A 22,156-nucleotide genomic window follows, 5' to 3' on the forward strand; every position below is an offset into this window, starting at 1 on the left:
TCAGTCACCAGCTTCTGCAGTTTCTCACATGAATCAGCCACCAGCGCTGTATCATCAGCGAACAACAACTGACTCACTTCCCAAGCTCTCTCATCCCCAACATACTTCATACTTGCCCCTCTTTCCAAAACTCTTGCATTCACCTCCCTAACAACCCCATCCATAAACAAATTAAACAACCATGGAGACATCACACACCCCTGCCGCAAACCTACATTCACTGAGAACCAATCACTTTCCTCTCTTCCTACACATACATATGCCTTACATCCTCGATAAAAACTTTTCACTGCTTCTAACAATTTGCCTCCCACACCATATATTCTTGATACCTTCCACAGAGCATCTCTATCAACTCTCTCATATGCCTTCTCCAGATCCATAAATGCTACGTACAAATCCATTTGCTTTTCTAAGTATTTCTCACATACATTCTTCAAAGCAAACACCTGATCCACACATCCTCTACCACTTCTGAAACCACACTGCTCTTCCCCAATCTGATGCTCTGTACATGCCTTCACCCTCTCAATCAATATCCTCCCATATAATTTACCAGGAATACTCAACAAACTTATACCTCTGTAATTTGAGCACTCAATCTTATCCCCTTTGCCTTTGTACAATGGCACTATGCACGCATTCCGCCAATCCTCAGGCACCTCACCATGAGTCATACATACATTAAATAACCTTACCAACCAGTCAACAATACAGTCACCCCCTTTTTTAATAAATTCCACTGCAATACCATCCAAACCTGCTGCCTTGCCGGCTTTCATCTTCCGCGAAGCTTTTACTACCTCTTCTCTGTTTACCAACTCATTTTCCCTAACCCTCTCACTTTGCACACCACCTCGACCAAAACACCCTATATCTGCCACTCTATCATCAAACACATTCAACAAACCTTCAAAATACTCGCTCCATCTCCTTCTCACATCACCACTACTTGTTATCACCTCCCCATTTGCGCCCTTCACTGAAGTTCCCATTTGCTCCCTTGTCTTACGCACTTTATTTACCTCCTTCCAGAACATCTTTTTATTCTCCCTAAAATTTAATGATACTCTCTCTCCCCAACTCTCATTTGCCCTTTTTTCACCTCTTGCACCTTTCTCTTGACCTCTTGTCTCTTTCTTTTATACATCTCCCACTCCAATTGCATTTTTTCCCTGCAAAAATCGTCCAAATGCCTCTCTCTTCTCTTTCACTAATACTCTTACTTCTTCATGCCACCACTCACTACCCTTTCTAATCAACCCACCTCTCACTCTTCTCATGCCACAAGCATCTTTTGCGCAATCCATCACTGATTCCCTAAATACATCCCATTCCTCCCCCACTCCCCTTACTTCCATTGTTCTCACCTTTTTCCATTCTGTACTCAGTCTCTCCTGGTACTTCCTCACACAAGTCTCCTTCCCAAGCTCACTTACTCTCACCACCCTCTTCACCCCAACATTCACTCTTCTTTTCTGAAAACCCATACAAATCTTCACCTTAGCCTCCACAAGATAATGATCAGACATCCCTCCAGTTGCACCTCTCAGCACATTAACATCCAAAAGTCTCTCTTTCGCGCGCCTGTCAATTAACACGTAATCCAATAACGCTCTCTAGCCATCTCTCCTACTTACATAAGTATACTTATGTATATCTCGCTTTTTAAACCAGGTATTCCCAATCATCAGTCCTTTTTCAGCACATAAATCTACAAGCTCTTCACCATTTCCATTTACAACACTGAACACCCCATGTATACCAATTATTCCCTCAACTGCCACATTACTCACCTTTGCATTCAAATCACCCATCACTATAACCCGGTCTCGTGCATCAAAACCACTAACACACTCATTCAGCTGCTCCCAAAACACTTGCCTCTCATGATCTTTCTTCTCATGCCCAGGTGCATATGCACCAATAATCACCCATCTCTCTCCATCAACTTTCAGTTTTACCCATATTAATCGAGAATTTACTTTCTTACATTCTATCACATACTCCCACAACTCCTGTTTCAGGAGTATTGCTACTCCTTCCCTTGCTCTTGTCTTCTCACTAACCCCTGACTTTACTCCCAAGACATTCCCAAACCACTCTTCCCCTTTACCCTTGAGCTTCGTTTCACTCAGAGCCAAAACATCCAGGTTCCTTTCCTCAAACATACTACCTATCTCTCCTTTTTTCACATCTTGGTTACATCCACACACATTTAGGCACCCCAATCTGAGCCTTCGAGGAGGATGAGCACTCCCCGCGTGACTCCTTCTTCTGTTTCCCATTTTAGAAAGTTAAAAAAAATATACAAGGAGGGGAGGATTTCTGGCCCCCCGCTCCCGTCCCCTCTAGTCGCTTTCTACGACACGCGAGGAATGCGTGGGAAGTATTCTTTCACCCCTATCCCCAGGGATAATATATATATATATATATATATATATATATATATATATATATATATATATATATATATATATATATATATATATATATATATATATATATATATATATGTATATACATACACACACATACACATACATACGCACATATACACACACACACACATACATATATATATACATATGAAAAATGTAAGAAACAATTTAGAAAACTGAAACTTCTAGCTTGAAATAAAATGAAAAAATGGATGTCACATAATGGTTCAACCTCTGGCTATGGAAAAAGGAAATGTATAATTTATTTACACAAACGTCAATAGTAGTTCTCATCAATTTGACCACTGTATCAATAAGCTTCAATGATAGTTTTCATACATGGTGCTTTGACAAGAAAATAGTGAAATTGGAAAAAATGTAGCTTAGACATTGAAGCTTATTGATACAGTGGTTAAATTGATGAGAACTACTATTGACGTTTCTGTAAATAAATTATACATTTCCCTTTTCCATAGCCAGAGGTTGAACCATTATGTGACATTCATTTTTTTCATTTCATTTCAAGCTAGAAGTTTCAGTTTTCTAAATTATTTCTTACATTTTTCATATGTATATATATGTATATGTGTGTGTGTGTGTGTGTATATGTGCATGTGTATGTGTATGTATATATATATGTATATATATGTATATATATTATCCCTGGGGATAGGAGTGAAAGAATACTTCCCACGCATTCCTCGCGTGTAGTAGAAGGCGACTAGAGGGGACGGGAGCGGGGGGCCAGAAATCCTCCTCTCCTTGTATTTTTTTAACTTTCTAAAATGGGAAACAGAAGAAGGAGTCACGCGGGGAGTGCTCATCCTCCTCGAAGGCACAGACTGGGGTGTCTAAATGTGTGTGGATGTAACCAAGATGTGAAAAAAGGAGAGGTAGATAGTATGTTTGAGGAAAGGAACCTGGATGTTTTGGCTCTGAGTGAAACGAAGCTCAAGGGTAAAGGGGAAGATTGGTTTGGGAATGTCTTGGGAGTAAAGTCAGGGGTTAGTGAGAGGACAAGAGCAAGGGAAGGAGTAGCAGTACTCCTGAAACAGGAGTTGTGGGAGTATGTGATAGAATGTAAAAAAGTAAATTCTAGATTAATATGGGTAAAACTGAAAGTTGATGGAGAGAGATGGGTGATTATTGGTGCATATGCACCTGGGCATAAGAAGAAAGATCATGAGAGGCAAGTGTTTTGGGAGCAGCTGAATGAGTGTGTTAGTGGTTTTGATGCACGAGACCGGGTTATAGTGATGGGTGATTTGAATGCAAAGGTGAGTAATGTGGCAGTTGAGGGAATAATTGGTATACATGGGGTGTTCAGTGTTGTAAATGGAAATGGTGAAGAGCTTGTAGATTTATGTGCTGAAAAAGGACTGGTGATTGGGAATACCTGGTTTAAAAAGCGAGATATACATAAGTATACGTATGTAAGTAGGAGAGATGGCCAGAGAGCGTTATTGGATTACGTGTTAATTGACAGGCGCGCGAAAGAGAGACTTTTGGATGTTAATGTGCTGAGAGGTGCAACTGGAGGGATGTCTGATCATTATCTTGTGGAGGCTAAGGTGAAGATTTGTATGGGTTTTCAGAAAAGAAGAGTGAATGTTGGGGTGAAGAGGGTGGTGAGAGTAAGTGAGCTTGGGAAGGAGACTTGTGTGAGGAAGTACCAGGAGAGACTGAGTACAGAATGGAAAAAGGTGAGAGGATTGCGCAGAAGATGCTTGTGGCATGAGAAGAGTGGGAGGTGGGTTGATTTGAAAGGGTAGTGAGTGGTGGGATGAAGAAGTAAGATTATTAGTGAAAGAGAAGAGGAGGAAGTAAAGTGTTTTAGATATCTGGGAGTGGATCTGGCAGCGGATGGAACCATGGAAGCGGAAGTGAATCATAGGGTGGGGGAGGGGGCGAAAATCCTGGGAGCCTTGAAGAATGTGTGGAAGTCGAGAACATTATCTCGGAAAGCAAAAATGGGTATGTTTGAAGGAATAGTGGTTCCAACAATGTTGTATGGTTGCGAGGCGTGGGCTATGGATAGAGTTGTGCGCAGGAGGATGGATGTACTGGAAATGAGATGTTTGAGGACAATGTGTGGTGTGAGGTGGTTTAATCGAGTAAGTAACGTAAGGGTAAGAGAAATGTGTGGAAATAAAAAGAGCGTGGTTGACAGAGCAGAAGAGGGTGTTTTGAAATGGTTTGGGCACATGGAGAGGATGAGTGAGGAAAGATTGACCAAGAGGATATATGTGTCGGAGGTGGAGGGAACGAGGAGAAGTGGGAGACCAAATTGGAGGTGGAAAGATGGAGTGAAAAAGATTTTGTGTGATCGGGGCCTGAACATGCAGGAGGGTGAAAGGAGGGCAAGGAATAGAGTGAATTGGATTGATGTGGTATACCGGGGTTGACGTGCTGTCTGTGGATTAAAACAGGGCATGTGAAGCGTCTGGGGTAAACCATGGAAAGCTGTGTAGGTATGTATATTTGCGTGTGTGGACGTACGTATATACATGTGTATGGGGGTGGGTTGGGCCATTTCATTCGTCTGTTTCCTTGCGCTACCTCGCCAACGCGGGAGACAGCGACAAAGCAAAAAAAAAAAAAAAAAAATATATATACATATATATATATATATATATATATATATATATATATATATATATATATATATATATATATATATATATATATATATATAGGCAAGTGTTTTGGGAGTAGCTGAATGAGTGTGTTAGTGGTTTTGATGCACGAGACCGGGTTATAGTGATGGGTGATTTGAATGCAAAGGTGAGTAATGTGGCAGTTGAGGGAATAATTGGTATACATGGGGTGTTCAGTGTTGTAAATGGAAATGGTGAAGAGCTTGTAGATTTATGTGCTGAAAAAGGACTGATGATTGGGAATACCTGGTTTAAAAAGCGAGATATACATAAGTATACTTTTGTAAGTAGGAGAGATGGCCAGAGAGCGTTATTGCATTACGTGTTAATTGACAGGCGCGCGAAAGAGAGACTTTTGGATGTTAATGTGCTGAGAGGTGCAACTGGAGGGATGTCTGATCATTATCTTGTGGAGGCTAAGGTGAAGATTTGTATGGGTTTTCAGAAAAAAAGAGTGAATGTTGGGGTGAAGAGGGTGGTGAGAGTAAGTGAGCTTGGGAAGGAGACTTGTGTGAGGAAGTACCAGGAGAGACTGAGTACAGAATGGAAAAAGGTGAGAACAATGGAAGTAAGGGGAGTGGGGGAGGAATGGGATGTATTTAGGGAATCAGTGATGGATTGCGCAAAAGATGCTTGTGGCATGAGAAGAGTGGGAGGTGGGTTGATTAGAAAGGGTAGTGAGTGGTGAGATGAAGAAGTAAGAGTATTAGTGAAAGAGAAGAGAGAGGCATTTGGACGATTTTTGCAGGGAAAAAATGCAGTTGAGTGGGAGACGTATACAAGAAAGAGACAGGAGTTCAAGAGAAAGGTGCAAGAGGTGAAAAAAAGGGCAAATGAGAGTTGGGGTGAGAGAGTATCATTAAATTTTAGGGAGAATAAAAAGATGTTCTGGAAGGAGGTAAATAAAGTGCGTAAGACAAGGGAGCAAATGGGAACTTCAGTGAAGGGCGCAAATGGGGAGGTGATAACAAGTAGTGGTGATGTGAGAAGGAGATGGAGTGAGTATTTTGAAGGTTTGTTGAATGTGTTTGATGATAGAGTGGCAGATAGGGTGTTTTGGTCGAGGTGGTGTGCAAAGTGAGAGGGTTAGGGAAAATGAGTTGGTAAACAGAGAAGAGGTAGTAAAAGCTTTGCGGAAGATGAAAGCCGGCAAGGCAGCAGGTTTGGATGGTATTGCAGTGGAATTTATTAAAAAAAAGGGGGTGACTGTATTGTTGACTGGTTGGTAAGGTTATTTAATGTATGTATGACTCACGGTGAGGTGCCTGAGGATTGGCGGAATGCGTGCATAGTGCCATTGTACAAAGGCAAAGGGGATAAGAGTGAGTGCTCAAATTACAGAGGTATAAGTTTGTTGAGTATTCCTAGTAAATCATATGGGAGGGTATTGATTGAGAGGGTGAAGGCATGTACAGAGCATCAGATTGGGGAAGAGCAGTGTGGTTTCAGAAGTGGTAGAGGATGTGTGGATCAGGTGTTTGCTTTGAAGAATGTATGTGAGAAATACTTAGAAAAGAAAATGGATTTGTATGTAGCATTTATGGATCTGGAGAAGGCATATGATAGAGTTGATAGAGATGCTCTGTGGAAGGTATTAAGAATATATGGTGTGGGAGGCAAGTTGTTAGAAGCAGTGAAAAGTTTTTATCGAGGATGTAAGGCATGTGTACGTGTAGGAAGAGAGGAAAGTGATTGGTTCTCAGTGAATGTAGGTTTGCGGCAGGGGTGTGTGATGTCTCCATGGTTGTTTAATTTGTTTATGGATGGGGTTGTTAGGAGGAGAATGCAAGAGTTTTCGAAACAGGGGCAAGTATGAAGTCTGTTGTAAATGAGAGAGCTTGGGAAGTGAGTCAGTTGTTGTTCGCTGATGATACAGCGCTGGTGGCTGATTCATGTGAGAAACTGCAGAAGCTGGTGACTGAGTTTGGTAAAGTGTGTGAAAGAAGAAAGTTAAGAGTAAATGTGAATAAGAGCAAGGTTATTAGGTACAGTAGGGTTGAGGGTCAAGTCAATTGGGAGGTGAGTTTGAATGGAGAAAAACTGGAGGAAGTGAAGTGTTTTAGATATCTGGGAGTGGATCTGGCAGCGGATGGAACCATGGAAGCGGAAGTGGATCATAGGTTGGGGGAGGGGGCGAAAATTCTGGGAGCCTTGAAGAATGTGTGGAAGTCGAGAACATTATCTCGGAAAGCAAAAATGGGTATGTTTGAAGGAATAGTGGTTCCAACAATGTTGTATGGTTGCGAGGCGTGGACTATAGATAGAGTTGTGCGCAGGAGGATGGATGTGCTGGAAATGAGATGTTTGAGGACAATGTGTGGTGTGAGGTGGTTTGATCGAGTAAGTAACGTAAGGGTAAGAGAGATGTGTGGAAATAAAAAGAGCGTGGTTGAGAGAGCAGAAGAGGGTGTTTTGAAATGGTTTGGGCACATGGAGAGAATGAGTGAGGAAAGATTGACCAAGAGGATATATATGTCGGAGGTGGAGGGAACCAGCAGAAGAGGGAGACCAAATTGGAGGTGGAAAGATGGAGTGAAAAAGATTTTGTGTGATCGGGGCCTGAACATGCAGGAGGGTGAAAGGAGGGCAAGGAATAGAGTGAATTGGAGCGATGTGGTATACCGGGGTTGACGTGCTGTCAGTGGATTGAATTGGGGCATGTGAAGCGTCTGGGGTAAACCATGGAAAGTTGTGTAGGTATGTATATTTGCGTGTGTGGACGTATGTATATACATGTGTATGGGGGTGGGTTGGGCCATTTCTTTCGTCTGTTTCCTTGCGCTACCTCGCAAACGCGGGAGACAGCGATAAAAAAAAAAAAAAAAAATATATATATATATATATATATATATATATATATATATATATATATATATATTTTTTTTTTTTTTTTCATACTATTCGCCATTTCCCGCGATAGCGAGGTAGCGTTAAGAACAGAGGACTGGGCCTTTGAGGGAATATCCTCACCTGGCCCCCTTCTCTGTTCCTTCTTTTGGAAAATTAAAAAAAAACGAGAGGGGAGGATTTCCAGCCCCCCCGCTCCCTTCCCTTTTAGTCGCCTTCTACGACACGCAGGGAATACGTGAGAAGTATTCTTTCTCCCCTATCCCCAGGGATAATATATATATATATATATATATATATATATATATATATATATATATATATATATATATATATATATATATATATATATATATATATATATATATTCCTATGAGTCCACGGGGAAAAATGAAACACGAAAAGTTCCCAAGTGCACTTTCGTGTAATAATTACATAATCAGGGGAGACACAAGAGTGAAATATAACAGTCAGTTGATATACATCGAAGCGACGATTCTAGGACGCCATTGGTAAGCATGTGATTGTTTACCAAATGGCGTCCTAGCCTCGTCTCTTCGATGTATATCATCTGACTGTTATATTTCTCTCTTGTGTCTCCCCTGATGATGTGATTATTACACGAAAGTGCACTTGGGAACTTTTCGTGTTTCATTTTTCCCCGTGGACTCATAGGAATATCTTGATCACGCGCAAAATTGTGATCCTTTCCAATATATATATATATATATATATATATATATATATATATATACATATATATATATATATATATATATATATATATATATATATATATATATATATATATATATATATATATATATATATATTCAAGTTTTATATGGACCATGGTGAAGTGTTTCAGTATTGGCGAAATGATTGCATATTCCCATTATATACAGGCAAAGGTAATAAAGGTGAGTGTTCAAATTACAGAGGCATAAGTTTATTGAGTATTCCTGGTAAATTATATGGGAGGGTATTGATTGAGAGGGTGAAGGCATGTACAGATCATCAAATCGGGGTAGAGCAGTGTGGTTTCAGAAGTGGTAGAGAATGTGTGGACCAGGTGTTTGCTTTGAAAAATGTATGTGAGAAATGATTATAAAAACAGAAGGATTTGTATGTAGCATTTGTGGATCTGGAGAAAGCATGTGAGAGGTATGATAGAGACGCTTTCTGGAAGGTCTTATGAGTATATGGTGTGGGAGGTAAGTTTTTTAGAAGCAGTGAAAAGTTTGTACCAAGGACGTAAGGCATGTGTACGTGTAGGAAGAGAGGAGGGTGATTGATTCCCACTGCAAGTCGGTCTGCGGCAGGGGTGTGTGATGTCCCCATGGTTGTTTAATTTTTTTATGGATGTGGTGGTTAGGGAGAATGCAAGAGTTTTGGAGAGAGGGGCAAGTATGCAATCTGTTTCGGGATGAGAGGGCCTTGGAAGTTAGTCAAATTTTTATTCCTCGATTATTCAGCTCTAGTGGCTAATTTATGTAAGAAACTGCCGAAGTTGGTGACTGAGTCTGGAAAAGTGTGTGATAGAAGGAAGTTGAGAGTAAATGTGAATATGAGCAAGGTTATAAGGTACAATAGGATTTAGGGACAAGTTATTTGGGATGTAAGTTTGAATAGAGAAAAATTGGAGTAAGTGAAGTGTTTTAGATATCTGAGAGTTTACTTAGCAGGAGATAGAACCATGGAAGCGGAAGTGAGTCACAGAGTGGGGGAGGAGAACTTTCTGGGAGCGTTGAAGAATGTGTGGAAGGAGAGAACGTTGTCTAGGAAAACAAAAATGGGTTGTTTGAAGGAATAGTGGTTCCAACAATGTTATATGGTTGTGAGGCGTGGGATATAGATAGGATTGTATGGAAGATAGTGTATGTGTTGGAAATTAGTTGTTTAAATACAATATGTGGTGTGAGGGGGTTTGATCGAGTAAGTAATGAAAGGGTAAGAGATGTGTGGAAATAAAAAGAGTGTGGTTGAGAGACCAGAAGAGGGTGTTTTGAAATGGTTTAGACACATGGAGAGAATAAGTGAGGAAAGATTGACCAAGAGGTGGAGGGAACGAGGAGTAGGAGACCAAATTGGAGGTAGAAGGATGGAGTGAAAAAGAATTTCAGCAATCGGAGCCTGAACATACAGGAGGCTGAGAGGCGTGCAAGGAATAGAATGAATTGGAACTATATGGTATACCGGGGTTCGCGCACTGTCAATGCACCGAATCAGGGGATGTGAGAGGTCTGTTGGGCTTGGATGTGGATAGGGAGCTGTAGTTTCGGTGCATTACACATGACAGCTAGAGACTGAGTGTTAACGAATGTGACTTTTTTGTCTATTTTCCTAACACTACCTCGCTGAAGCGAGGGGTAGCCAAGTTGTTTCCTGTGGGGTGGGGGGGCGTCAGGAATTGATGGAGGCAAGCAGGTGTGAATGTGTACTTGGGTTTATCTGTGTATGTCTGTGTAAATGTATGTATATGTATGTATATAATGATATGTATATGTATTTATATGTGTTTATATGGGCCTTTATTTATATATGGTAAGTTTGAATGGAGAAAAACTGGAGGAAGTGAAGTGTTTTAGATATCTGGAAGTGGACTTGGCAGCGGATTGAACCATGGAAGCGGAAGTGAATCATAGGGTGGAGGAGGGGGTGAAAGTTCTGGGAGCGTTGAAAAATGTGTGGAAGTCGAGAACGTTATCTTGGAAAGGAATAATGGGTATGTTTGAAGGAATAGTGGTTCCAGCAATGTTATATGGTCGCGAGGCGTGGGTGGATGCGCTGGAAATGAGATGTTTGAGGACAATATGTGTGGTAATAGAAAGAGTGTGGTTGCGAGAGCAGAAGAGGGTGTTTTGAAATGGTTTGGTCACATGGAGAGAATAAGAGTGGAAAAATTGACCAAAAGGATATATGTGTCACAGGTGGCAGGAACGAGTAGTGGGAGACTAAAGTGGAGGTGGAAAGATGGAGTGAGAAAAAATTTGAGTGATCGGGGCCTGAACATGCAGGAGGGTGACAGGCGTGGAATGAATAGAGTGAACTGGAACGACGTGGTAAACCAAGGTCGACGTGCTGTCAATGGATTTAACCAGGGCATGTGAAGCGTCTGGGGTAAACCATGGAAAGTTCTGCGGGGCCTGGATGTGGACAAGGAGCTGTAGTTTCGGTGCATTATACATGACACCTAGAGACGGAGTGTGAACGAATGTGGCCTTTGTTGTCTTTCCTAGCGCTACCTCGCGCACATGCGGGAGGAGGGGTTGTCATTTCATGTGTGGCGGGTTGGCGAAGGGAATGAATAGGGGCAGACAGTATGAATTATGTACAAGTGTACATATGTATATCTCTGCGTGTGCTTACATATGTATACGTTGAGATGTATAGGTATGTACATGTGCGTGTGTGGGCTTGTATGTATATATATGTGTATGTGGGTGGGTTGGGCCATTCTTTCGTCTGTTTCCTTGCTCTACCTCGCTAACGCGGGAGACAGCGACAAAGTAAAAAAAAAAAAATATATATATATATATATATATATATATATATATATATATATATATATATATATATATATATATATATATTTTCATTTTATTTTATCTATTTTCCTTTGTCGCTGTCTCTCGCGTTAGCGAAGTAGCGCAAGGAAACAGACGAAAGAATGGCCCAAACCACCCACATACTCAAGTATATACATACACGTCCACACACGCAAATATACATACCTATACATCTCAATGTATACATATATATACAAGCACAGACATATACATATATACACATGTACATAATTCATACTGGCTGCCTTTATTTATTCCCATCGCCACCTCGCCACACATAGAATAACAACCCTCTCCCCCCTCATGTGTATCGAAGTAGCGCTAGGAAAAGACAACAAAGGCCACATTCGCTCACACTCAGTCTCTAGCTGTCATGTAATAATGCACCGAAACCACAGCTCCCTTTCCACATCCAGGCCCCACAGAACTTTCCATGGTTTATCCCAGACACTTCACATGCCCTGGTTCAATCCATTGACAGCACGTCGACCCCTCCCCCCCCCATCCCCTGGTATACCACATCGTTCCAATTCACTCTATTCCTTGCACGCCTTTCACCCTCCTGCATGTTCAGGCCCCGATCACTCAAAATCTTTTTCACTCCATCTTTCCACCTCCAATTTGGTCTCCCACTTCTCCTCGTTCCCTCCACCTCTGACCCAAATATCATCTTGGTCAATCTTTCCCCACTCATTCTCTCCATGTGAATAAACCATTTCAAAACACCCTTCTGCTCTCTCAACCACACTCTTTTTATTTCCACACATCTCTCTAAATCTTACATTACTTACTCGATCAAACCACCTCACACCATATATTGTCCTCAAACATCTCATTTCCAGCACATACACCCTCCTGCGCACAACTCTATCCATAGCCCACGCCTCGCAACCATACAACATTGTTGGAACCACTATTCCTTCAAACATACCCATTTTTGCTTTCCGAGATAATGTTCTCGACTTCCAAACATTCTTCAAGGCTCCCAGAATTTTCGCCCCCTCCCCCACCCTATGATTCACTTCCGCTTCCATAGCTCCATCCGCTGCCAGATCCACTCCCAGATATCTAAAACACTTCACTTCCTCCAGCTTTTCTCCATTCAAACATACCTCCCAATTGACTTGACCCTCAACCCTACTGTACCTAATAGCCTTGCTCTTATCTTTTTTTTTTTCTTTTGTTTTTGCTTTGTTGCTGTCTCCCGCGTTTGCGAGGTAGCGCAAGGAAACAGACGAAAGAAATGGCCCAACCCACCCCCATATACATGTATATACATACGTCCACACACGCAAATATACATACTCACACAGCTTTCCATGGTTTACCCCAGACGCTTCACATGCCCTGATTCAATCCACTGACAGCACGTCAACCCCGGTATACCACATCGATCCAGTTCACTCTATTCCTTGCCCTCCTTTCACCCTCCTGCATGTTCAGGCCCCGATCACACAAAATCTTTTTCACTCCATCTTTCCACCTAAAAATTGGTCTCCCACCTCTCCTCGTTCCCTCCACCTCCGACGCATATATCCTCTTGGTCAATCTTTCCTCACTCATTCTCTCCATGTGCCCAAACCATTTCAAAACACCCTCTTCTGCTCTCTCAACCACGCTCTTTTTATTTCCACACATCTCTCTTACCCTTACGTTACTTACTCGATCAAACCGTCTCACACCACACATTGTCCTCAAACATCTCATTTCCAGCACATCCATCCTCCTGCGCACAATTCTATCCATAGCCCACGCCTCGCAACCATACAACATTGTTGGAACAACTATTCCTTCAAACATAGCCATTTTTGCTTTCCGAGATAATGTTCTCGACTTCCACACATTCTTCAAGGCTCCCAGGATTTTCGCCCCCTCCCCCACCCTATGATCCACTTCCGCTTCCATGGTTCCATCCGCTGCCAGATCCACTCCCAGATATCTAAAACACTTTACTTCCTCCAATTTTTCTCCATTCAAACTTACCTCCCAATTGACTTGACCCTCAACCCTACTGTACCTAATAACCTTGCTCTTATTCACATTTACTCTTAACTTTCTTCTTTCACACACTTTACCAAACTCAGTCACCAGCTTCTGCAGTTTCTCACATGAATCAGCCACCAGCGATGTATCATCAGCGAACAACAACTGACCCACTTCCTCCCTAACAACCCCATCCATAAACAAATTAAACAACCATGGAGACATCACACACCCCTGCCGCAAACCTATATTCACTGAGAACCAATCACTTTCCTCTCTTCCTACACGTACACATGCCTTACATCCTCGATAAAAACTTTTCACTGCTTCTAACAACTTCCCTCCCACACCATATATTCTTAATACCTTCCACAGAGCATCTCTATCAACTCTATCATATGCCTTCTCCAGATCCATAAATGCTACATACAAATCCATTTGCTTTTATATCTTTTTCTTTCATACTACTCGCCATTTCCCGCGTTAGCAAGGTAGCGTTAAGAACAGAGGACTGTGCCTCTGAGGGAATGTCCTCACCTGGCCTCGTTCTCTGTTCCCTCTTTTGGAATATTAATAAAAAACGAGAGGGGAGGATTTCCAGCCCCCCGCTCCCTCCCCTTTTAGTCGCCTTCTACGACACGCAGGGAATACGTGGGAAGTATTCTTTCTCCCCTGTCCCCAGGGATATATATATATATATATATATATATATATATATATATATATATATATATATATATATGTATATATATATATATATATTTTATTATACTTTGTCGCTGTCTCCCGCGTTTGCGAGGTAGCGCAAGGAAACATACGAAAGAAATGGCCCAACCCCCCCCCCCCCCATACACATCTATATACATACGTCCACACACGCAAATATACATACCTACACAGCTTTCCATGGTTTACCCCAGACGCTTCACATGCCTTGATTCAATCCACTGACAGCACGTCAACCCCAGTATACCACATCGCTCCAATTCACTCTATTCCTTGCCCTCCTTTCACCCTCCTGCATGTTCAGGCCCCGATCACACAAAATCTTTTTCACTCCATCTTTCCACCTCCAATTTGGTCTCCCTCTTCTCCTCGTTCCCTCCACCTCCGACACATATATCCTCTTGGTCAATCTTTCCTCACTCATTCTCTCCATGTGCCCAAACCACTTCAAAACACCCTCTTCTGCTCTCTCAACCACGCTCTTTTTATTTCCACACATCTCTCTTACCCTTACGTTACTCACTCGATCAAACCACCTCACACCACACATTGTCCTCAAACATCTCATTTCCAGCACATCCATCCCCCTGCGCACAACTCTATCCATAGCCCACGCCTCGCAACCATACAACATTGTTGGAACCACTATTCCTTCAAACATACACATTTATGCTTTCCGAGATAATGTTTTCGACTTCCACACATTCTTCAAGGCCCCCAGAATTTTCGCCCACTCCCCCACCCTATGATCCACCTCCGCTTCCATGGTTCCATCCGCTGCCAGATCCACTCCCAGATATCTAAAACACTTCACTTCCTCCAGTTTTTCTCCATTCAAACTCACCTCCCAATTGACTTGACCCTCAACCCTACTGTACCTAATAACCTTGCTCTTATTCACATTTACTCTTAACTTTCTTCTTCCACACACTTTACCAAACTCAGTCACCAGCTTCTGCAGTTTCTCACATGAATCAGCCACCAGCGCTGTATCATCAGCGAACAACAACTGACTCACTTCCCAAGCTCTCTCATCCCCAACAGACTTCATACTTGCCCCTCTTTCCAGGACTCTTGCATTTACCTCCCTAACAACCCCATCCATAAACAAATTAAACAACCATGGAGACATCACACACCCCTGCCGCAAACCTACATTCACTGAGAACCAATCACTTTCCTCTCTTCCTACACGTACACATGCCTTACATCCTCGATAAAAACTTTTCACTGCTTCTAACAACTTTCCTCCCACACCATATATTCTTAATACCTTCCACAGAGCATCTCTATCAACTCTATCATATATATATATATATATATATATATATATATATATATATATATATATATATATATATATATATATATATATATATATATATATATATATATATATATATATATATATATATATATATATATATTATCCCTGGGGATAGGAGATTAAGAATACTTCCCACGCAATTCCCTGCGTGTCGTAGAAGGCGACTAAAAGGGGAGGGAGCGGGGGGCTGGAAATCCTCCCCTTTCTAGTTTTTTTTTAATTTTCCAAAAGAAGGAACAGAGAAGGGGGTCAGGTGAGGATATTCCCTCTAAGGCCCAGTTCTCTGTTCTTAACGCTACCTCGCTAACGCGGGAAATGGCAAATAGTAAGAAAAAAAAAAAAAAAAAAAAAATATATATATATATATATATATATATATATATATATATATATATATATATATATATATATATATATATGCATATATATATATATATATATATATATATATATATATATATATATATATATATATATATATATATATATATATATATATATATATATATGAACGGTAAAAATGCGCAAGTGAGGATAGTTTGGTCTTCCATAGTAACGCACAAACGTCGAGTTGAGTTGCTGGAAAAGACTAAATAGAGTTATCAGATGAAGGACCATCACACAGAAAGAGCAGGAAGATGGTAGAATGGAGAACACATATGTCTGTTACTGGAAAAAGACACAAGACGCATGTCCTTTTAGTAAATGTGGAGACGAACCAGATGGAAAACAAGAGCTGACACGACGAACCAGATGGAAAACAGAGTTCACAGACGAACCAGATGGAACACAGAGAGCTTACAGACGAACCAGATGGAACACAGAGCTAACACGACGAACCAGATGGAAAACAGAGTTTACAGACGATCCAGATGGAAAACAGAGCTTACAGACGAACCAGATGGAACACAAAGCTAACAGGCGAACCAGATGGAAAACAGAGCTTACAGACGAACCAGATGGAAAACAGAGTTTACACGACGAACCAGATGGAACACAGAGGGCTTACAGACGAACCAGATGAAAAACAGAGGTTACACGACGAACCAGATGGAAAACAGAGCTTACAGACGAACCAGATGGAACACAGAGCTAACAGACGAACCAGATGGAAAACAGAGTTTACACGACGAACCAGATGGAAAACAGAGTTTACAGACGAACCAGATGGAACACAAGAGAGCTTACAGACGAACCAGATGGAAAACAGAGTTTACAGACGAACCAGATGAGGCTGAAAGAAGAAGAAGAAGAAGAAGAAGAAGAAGAAGAAGAAGAAGAAGAAGAAGAAGAAGAAGAAGATACAGGGCTATTAAGGCGAAAGAAGTGACACTAGAAAGGGCATTCTGAGAGAGAGAGAGAAGGGAGAGAGAGAGAGAGAGAGAGAGAGAGAGAGAGAGAGAGAGAGAGAGAGAGAGAGAGAGAGAGAGAGAGAGAGAGAGAGAGAGAGAGAGAGAGAGAGAGAGAGGAATAAAGATAAGACAGAGGAGAAGATAAGGGAAAAATCAGGGGGGAATGGGGTGGGGGGGGGGAAGCTAACGACACAATTGCTCTTAACCACATCATCGTCGTTACACCCCACAGCTGCCATAACCACACCCATAGAGACGAATTGAAATTGCCTTTTATTCTTCATTTATTAATCACAACTACAACCACTTGGTGTCCTTAAAGAGCACAGATTAATAACGGTTTTAAAGAGCAAAGATTAATAACTCTTTTAAAGAGCAAAGATTAATAACGCTTTTAAAGAGTAAAGATTAATAACTCTTTTAAAGGGCAAAGATTAATAACGCTTTTAAAGAGCAAAGATGAATATCTCCGGAAGTGTATGGACTTTCCTGGAAATGACGTCTTTTCGCTTGGGGGGGTTACAACACGCCATCTCGTGACGCATTCAGTGCTTCGAAAGATCCAGTTTCTTCTCGGTGACGACTCCTTTTAAAACCCCTGGCGACGTGTCCTCTGTAGACACCCATCTTCGACCCTTGAGCTGTATCGCTCAACCTGGGACTCTGACGCGACCCTCGATGCTATTCCTGGAAGCTCCATATCCCTCAACTAGCTAAGACTCCTGGATGAATGGAAAAGGGGGTTGTTGGAGAGAGAAAAAGATATGGATTTTCCAGGGGGTATTTCTCATGAGAGCAAGTCGCTCGAATTTTATTAAAAAAGGCTGGTTCATCTTTGAGAAGAACTGTTATGACAACGTGAATGAAAGCTTCTCTTCCAAATGTCCTCCCTTCCTTCCTGAAGGAGGCGTTGAAGGCGGATGTGCACCAAGTTCTCACGCCTCGCCTCTGGAACACCACCTCCTCCTCCTCCTTCTGCTGTAGTAGGCTTTCTCTTACTCTGACAGAAGGTAATGTAGTTTTTTTTTTCCTTTCTGCTCTCAAGAGCGAGCTGCACGCTTGCCAGCCTCCCTCCCTCCCTCTCTCTTCTTCTTCTTCGTCCTCCTCTTCCTCCTCCTCCTCCTCCTCCTCCATACTCTATCACACAGTACCTGACAGGGTCACCGATACATCACCTCCCCCACAGTGCACTTGAGAAGCTTCGCCAATTTGAGAATTAAGCCCGATTCGAAGACTGGTTTCTCTCTCTTCTGTTAACTGGAGTGGTGTGAAATCCTCGATCCTCTTATGCTTCATCGGTGGGAGGGGATATTTCGCCTAGAGCTTCGATCCTGAGGTGGGGGTGGGGACAAGAAGCAAGCATGTTGAAAAGGTGTAAAGAGGAAGAAAAAAGAATAAGAAATCCCTCCCACCACCTAAAATCTTCACTCACACTACTGGTTTATATGCGTCTCTCTCTCTCTCTCTCTCTCTCTCTCTCTCTCTCTCTCTCTCTCTCTCTCTCTCTCTCTCTCTCTCTCTCTCTCTCTCTCTCTCTCTCTCTCTCTCTCCCCTCATGTTACCACTAATCACGGAAGGTGTTCGTCTAGAAAGACTTTGAAGGCCTCCACTTCGACGTGATCTGGCCCAAGATTGTGGGACTCCCAGCTAGCAAGGAGATGTGGCAAGGGAGCTGTGGTTTCGGTGCATTATTACATGACAGCTAGAGACTGAGTGTGAACGAATGTGGCCTTTGTTGTCTTTTCCTAGTGCTACCTCGCACGCGCGCGGGGGAGGTGGGGTGCCATTTCATGTGTGGCAGGGTGACGACGGGAATGGATCAAGGTAGCATGTATGAATATGTACATGTGTGTATATGTACATGTCTGTGTATGTATATGCATGTATACGTTGAAATGTATAGATATGTATGTATGCGTGTGTAGGCGTGTATGTGGGTGGGTTGGACCATTCTTTCGTCTGTTTCCTTGCGCTACCTCGCTAACGCGGGAGACAGCGACAAAGTATAAAAGAAAAAAAGAAAGATATATATATATATATATATATATATATATATATATATATATATATATATATATATATATATATATATTTTAGGGAGAATAAAAAGATGTTCTGGAAGGAGGTAAATAAAGTGCGTAAGACAAGGGAGCAAATGGGAACTTCAGTGAAGGGCGCAAATGGGGAGGTGATAACAAGTAGTGGTGATGTGAGAAGGAGATGGACTGAGTATTTTGAAGGTTTGTTGAATGTGTTTGATGATAGAGTGGCAGATATAGGGTGTTTTGGTCGAGGTGGTGTGCAAAGTGAGAGGGTTAGGGAAAATGATTTGGTAAACAGAGAAGAGGTAGTAAAAGCTTTGCGGAAGATGCAGGTTTGGATGGTATTGCAGTGGAATTTATTAAAAAAGGGGGTGCCTGTATTATTGACTGGTTGGTAAGGTTATTTAATGTATGTATGACTCATTGTGAGGTGACTGAGGATTGGCGGAATGCGTGCATAGTGCCATTGTACAAAGGCAAAGGGGATAAGAGTGAGTGCTCAAATTACAGAGGTATAAGTTTGTTGAGTATTCCTGGTAAATTATATGGGAGGGTATTCATTGAGAGGGTAAAGGCATGTACAGAGCATCAGATTGGGGAAGAGCAGTGTGGTTTCAGAAGTGGTAGAGGATGTGTGGATCAGATGTTTGCTTTGAAGAATGTATGTGAGAAATACTTAGAAAAGCAAATGGATTTGTATGTAGCATTTATGGATCTGGAGAAGGCATATGATAGAGTTGATAGAGATGTTCTGTGGAAGGTATTACGAATATATGGTGTGGGAGTCAAGTTGTTAGAAGCAGTGAAAAGTTTTTATCGAGGATGTAAGGTATGTGTACGTGTAGGAAGAGAGGAAAGTGATTGGTTCTCAGTGAATGTAGGTTTGCGGCAGGGGTGTGTGATGTCTCCATGGTTGTTTAATTTGTTTATGGATGGGGTTGTTAGGGAGGTAAATGCAAGAGTTTTGGAAAGAAGGGCAAGTATGAAGTCCGCTGGGAATGAGAGAGCTTGGGAAGTGAGTCAGTTGTTGTTCGCTGATGATACAGCGCTGGTGGCTGATTCATGTGAGAAACTGCAGAAGCTGGTGACTGAGTTTGGTAAAGTGTGTGAAAGAAGAAAGTTAAGAGTAAATGTGAATAAGAGCAAGGTTATTAGGTACAGTAGGGTTGAGGGTCAAGTCAACTGGGAGGTAAGTTTGAATGGAGCAAAATTGGAGGAAGTAAAGTGTTTTAGATATCTGGGAGTGGATCTGGCAGCGGATGGAACCATGGAAGCGGAAGTGGATCATAGGGTGGGGGAGGGGGCGAAAATTCTGGGAGCCTTGAAGAATGTGTGGAAGTCGAAAACATTATCTCGGAAAGCAAAAATGTGTATGTTTGAAGGAATAGTGGTTCCAACAATGTTGTATGGTTGCGAGGCGTGGGCAATGGATAGAGTTGTGCGCAGGAGGATGGATGTGCTGGAAATGAGATGTTTGAGGACAATGTGTGGTGTGAGGTGGTTTGATCGAGTAAGTAACGTAAGGGTAAGAGAGATGTGTGGAAATAAGAAGAGCGTGGTTGAGAGAGCAGAAGAGGGTGTTTTGAAATGGTTTGGGCACATGGAGAGAATGAGTGAGGAAAGATTGACCAAGAGGATATATGTGTCGGAGGTGGAGGGAACGAGGAGAAGTGGGAGACCAAATTTTAGGTGGAAAGATGGAGTGAAAAAGATTTTGTGTGATCGGGGCCTGAACATGCAGGAGGGTGAAAGGAGGGCAAGGAATAGAGTGAATTGGATCGATGTGGTATACCGGGGTTGACGTGCTGTCAGTGGATTGAATCAGGGCATGTGAAGCGTCTGGGGTAAACCATGGAAAGCTGTGTAGGTATGTATATTTGCGTGTGTGGACGTATGTATATACATGTGTATGGGGGTGGGTTGGGCCATTTCTTTCGTCTGTTTCCTTGCGCTACCTCGCAAACGCGGGAGACAGCGACAAAGCAAAAAAAAAAAAAAAATATATATATATATATGTATATATATATATATATATATATATATATATATATATATATATATATATATACTGGAAAGGATCACAATTTTGCGCGTGATCAAGATATTCCTATGAGTCCACGGGGAAAATGAAACACGAAAAGTTCCCAAGTGCACTTTCGCGTAATAATCACATCATCAGGGGAGACACAAGAGAGAAATATAACAGTCAGTTGATATACATCGAAAAGACGAAGCTAGGACGCCATTTGGTAAACATGTGATTGTCCAAATCATACAACGAGCGTTCATATACTTATCATTTTACAAATCTTATCAACAATAAAGTTATCTAATTTGTATAGACCATCACTAATATTAAGATCATAATTCTTTGTGTATTTGATAATAGAAGATTCAATGATATTTCTCTTAGTAATAGAGTTAGAGTTAATAACTGAGATGGCGTTACTCCAGTCAATACAATGATCATAGTCTTTAACATGATTAAACAAGGACTTTGATTCTTGTCCCGTTCTTATACTATATTTATGTTGCTTAACTCTAACAGAAAGATCCTTACCAGTCTGACCAACATAAAATTTATCACAATTTCCACAAGGCACTTTATAGATGCAACCAAGAGGATTTTCAGGTGAATTCCTGATTAAGATATTCTCTATAGTAATATTGTTGCTAAAGGCAACATTTACATTAAAGGATTTAAGCAACATGGGAGATTTAGGCTCAACTCTATAAAATGATTTCTTTGCTAACTAAAGGGATTTATCAATGAAAGATCTACGGTACTTTAACTTAGATCCAATAGAATATATCTTCTCAAACTCATCATCAATAAACTCTGGACTGCAAATACGTAATGCCCTTAGGAACATAGATTGAAATGATGATAATTTAACTCTGTCATGTTGAGATGAGTAATAATGGATATATGAGCATACATTGGTGGGTTTTCTGTATATGCTAAACTTAGACTTGTTTAGCATACCATTAACATACCATTATTTTCATTTTCTACAGTAAATTTGATGGAAGGTACTAAATTGTTAAGTAAGGGGAGAAATCTTTGTAAATTTTCATTTGTTGACCAAACACAAAGAACATCATCTACATACCTAAACAAAATTGCATTAAGAAGGTAAGATATCCTTTAGTAATTTTGTTTCAAAAAGTTCCATATGAAGATTACTTAGTACCGGTGAAAGCGGGTTACC

The 22,156-nt window shown here is 41.4% G+C and overlaps 1 protein-coding gene across 1 annotated transcript in view; it reads left to right on the plus strand.

Annotated features, from left to right (window-relative positions):
- Window positions 1-22,156, plus strand: part of LOC139753527 (glutamate receptor ionotropic, delta-1-like) — a 175,725-nt gene that overhangs the window by 31,210 nt on the left and 122,359 nt on the right. The window lies entirely within an intron of this gene.

The sequence above is a fragment of the Panulirus ornatus genome, chromosome 14, assembly GCF_036320965.1.
Source record: "Panulirus ornatus isolate Po-2019 chromosome 14, ASM3632096v1, whole genome shotgun sequence".
NCBI classification, from domain to species: Eukaryota; Metazoa; Arthropoda; class Malacostraca; order Decapoda; family Palinuridae; genus Panulirus; species Panulirus ornatus.